Raw genomic sequence first — 3,439 nt, forward strand, 5'->3', positions numbered from 1 at the left:
CCCCCACCCCATCACAGCACCCTGAGAAGCATGAGTCCAACCATAGCGGGTAGAGGGCTGTGAAAAGCCAAGGTGAATGAGGGCAGCAGGTGAGGGGCTGGTCAGGTCGCTGTTCCCCGCTGTACTGGGAGCACAGAACCAGGCTGGGTACACAGGCTTCTTCTCTGCCCAGCCACCATCCAAGGGAGGCCACAGCTGCAGAGAGCATGAAGGGGCCATGGCAAAAAAGAGAATGAGAGCAGAGGTGACTCTGTTCTGTCACCAAGCTCAGGTCCTCTGGCCTGCCTTTTTCACATCCAGCTGCTAGGAACTGGTCTCAGCCCAGTGAGAGGCTACCAGTGTTCACACCACCTTTGCCTTCTTGGCCTTCTTCTCAGACCTCAAGGCCTCATCATGGGCTTTCTGCTTCTCTGCCAGCTTGTTGGCCTCACAGATTTTGCGCCTCTTGCCAAATATGATCTTGTTGTACAGATATTTCTCTTCATCATCATCATAATAGCCAGGCATTTGGTCTCGCTCTCTTCCTCCTGGACCAGCCGCTGCTTGTCCTCCAGCTTCATGGTGCCTTCTATCACACAGGGCTTCTTTCTCTCCATCCTCTGCTTCTCCAGAGCTGTTAGGCTTCTTCCTTTTCTGAACTAGTTTCCACATCTTCCTCCTCTTCTTCATTTTCTCCCCCTTCATTGCCATCACCTTCATTGTCTTCCTCCTTCTCCTCTTCTTCAGACTCATTCAAGTTTCCTGGGTCCTCTCCCCGCTGTAGAGCCAGCAGCTTCAGCTTCTCAGGTGGGATGTAATCTCCTTCCTTCTCAGACACAAAGGGTGAAAGGTGTGGGGCAGCTTCACACCAGGGAAGTACTCTGACACAGGGAGGAGGAACCGGGTATTCACAGAGTCAAACACTTACTGAGACTGCACATAGTACCTGCCAATGACAGGGGTCTGCTGCCCAGGTCAGTGGACAGTCTGGTGGGGACCCAGGAGTATGTGACATCCTAGGTGGCTTGAATGCACACAGACTTGTCCCAGAATACGTCCCCCCCAGAACTGATGGTGATGAAGGCCAGGGCCTCACGGGGCACCTCACGATTCAGGAAGAACTTCAGGCCCTTAAAGGGCTTCTTGTGCTTTTTCTGTGCCTCCAGTTCCTTCCTGTGGTCCTCTTCCCACAGAGCCATCTCCTCATCAGCAGGAAATTCATCCACCTTGGCCGCCTCCTCAATGGCAGGCACCACCACGCGGGCCAGGCTGGCACTGAGGGCTGCCAGTTTCTCCACAGAGCTTTCAGAGCCCAGTGTATAGGTGCCCTCACTGTCCTTCACCTTTGCTTCAACCTGACCCTCAAGCTTGAGTGAGTAGTGGAGGTTGAATGACTGTTAGAGGCAGAAGTTGACAAAGCCCAGCAAGGTGGTGTAGAACTCGGTGAAGGTGGCCATGATTCTGTAGTCAACATATGTTGGGTGATTGTGGGAGAAGGCGTAGGGTGTGATCCATATAATAGGTTGTCCTAGCACTTCAGCCTGCTAGTAGATGCCTTTGATGGACAGGAAGACCTTGTGCAGGGCATGGGTGGCAAGGACGCAGTGCAAGAACTCTACAGTGAGCCGGTGGCACAGTTGAATGGTCTGCATGTGACACTTGCCAGTCCAAGGGAAGGTGGAAAAGAGAAAGCACATGGAGAGGGCATCATCCAGGTCCCACAGAGCATCGATGAAAGTGGGGTACTGCTCCGTGATGATGTGGTCAAGTTTATAGTTAGGCTTATTGTCCTTCAGACGTTCCACAGTGTTCCACTCTTCCCATAGGCCTTCTGGAGCTTCCGAACAAACACCTTGTATTCCTGGAACTTGTTGACAATAGGTTCATGGAGGAAAAACTTGATGTCTTTGATAAGGTAAAAAGTTCAGGCCGCGGTGGAGCCCTTGTTAACCTTCTTGTGTTTGGGCTCATGGGGATAAATGCCCTTCAGGATGCACAGCCGCCTGAAGTCAGCCAGGCTCAGCTACAGCTTCTTCCGGGATTTTATTTTGGGTGGTATAGTTGGTGGCAGAGCTTTGTTCATGCTTCTTCTTCTCAAGGCCTTCCATGGTTCCATGCTGAGCAGTCTACCAGTGCAGCTCCAAAAGACCTGCTTCTGGTTTTTAAGTTATTTGTTGTGTATCAATGTCTGCCTCCCCCCCAAACTTAAATTCCTTGAGGCAAGGACAGGAACTTTATATCCATCCTGGCAGCATGCTATTGAGATTTTTAATTCTCTCACCTTTGCCTGCTCTACAATCCAAAGGGTCTGAAATGGTATGAGAGCAGAGACCTACTGGTCAAATGCATAATGTTACTGAAAGAATAAATTTTTTTTTTTTTTTTTTTTGCCACAGTCACACTTTCTCACCCTTGGTGGAGTGCTGTGGTGTCATAGCTTACAGCAACCTCAAATTCCTGGGCTTAAGCCATTCTCTTGCCTCAGTCTCCTAAGTAGCTGGGACTAGCTGGGACTACAAGTACATGACACAACCCCTGGCTATTTTTTAGAAACGCAGTCTCACTCTGGCTCAGGCTGGTCTTGAACCTGTGAGCTCAGGCAATCCACTTCCCTTGGCCTCCCAAGTGCTGGGATTACAGGTGTGAGCTACCGCGCCCAGCCTGAAAGAATACATCTTGATGTCTTTTCCTACCCTAATGAGCTATGTTACATATATAAAAAATTTCAACTATCCTTACCTCCTACCTTAAACTGCAGAGAAAGTCCAAAAGTAGACAGGTTCTTATTCCTTCTTCTCTGGTCCCTACCATGGTTCTGTGTAATAATCCATAAACCTCCAAAAAAATTGGAGATACAAACTCCAGTGTTCTCCCTACTCTTAATTCCCTCAGTTTCTTTCTTTTTTTATTAGCCAAACAATTTATTTTATTTATTTATTTATTTATTTAGAGACAGAGTGTCACTTTATTGCCTTCCATAGAGTGCCGTGGCGTCACACAGCTCATAGCAACCTCCAACTCCTGGGCTTAGGCGACTCTCTTGCCTCAGCCTCCCAAGTAGCTGGGACTACAGGTGCCTGCCACAATGCCCAGCTATTTTTGTGTTGCAGTTTGGCCAGGGCTGGGTTCGAACCCACCACCCTCAGTATATGTGGCCAGTGCCCCACCAGCTGAGCAACAGGCACCATCCCCATTAGCCAAACAATTTTAATCAAGTTATGGTAAGTAGTAAAAGTAAAAATCGGGGCTCAGCACCTGTTGCTCAACCGGCTAAGGTGCCAGCCACATAGACCTGAGCTGGTGAGTTCAAATCCAGCCTGGGCCCGCCAAAACAACAATGACGGCTGCAACCAAAAAATAGCCAGGTGTTGTGGTGGGTGCCTGTAATCCCAGCTACTTGGGAGGTGAAGGCAGGAGACTTGCTTAAGTCCAGGAGTTGGAGGTTGCTGTGAGCTGTGAC

General features: G+C 49.5%; 1 pseudogene; it reads right to left on the reverse strand.

Annotated features, from left to right (window-relative positions):
* Positions 1–252: 252 nt before the first annotated feature.
* LOC100943143 lies at positions 253–2,087 on the reverse strand (annotated as a pseudogene).
* Positions 2,088–3,439: the final 1,352 nt, after the last annotated feature.

Source organism: Otolemur garnettii, unplaced genomic scaffold, assembly GCF_000181295.1.
Source record: "Otolemur garnettii isolate 467f Iridium unplaced genomic scaffold, OtoGar3 scaffold00043, whole genome shotgun sequence".
Lineage (NCBI taxonomy): Eukaryota > Metazoa > Chordata > Mammalia > Primates > Galagidae > Otolemur > Otolemur garnettii.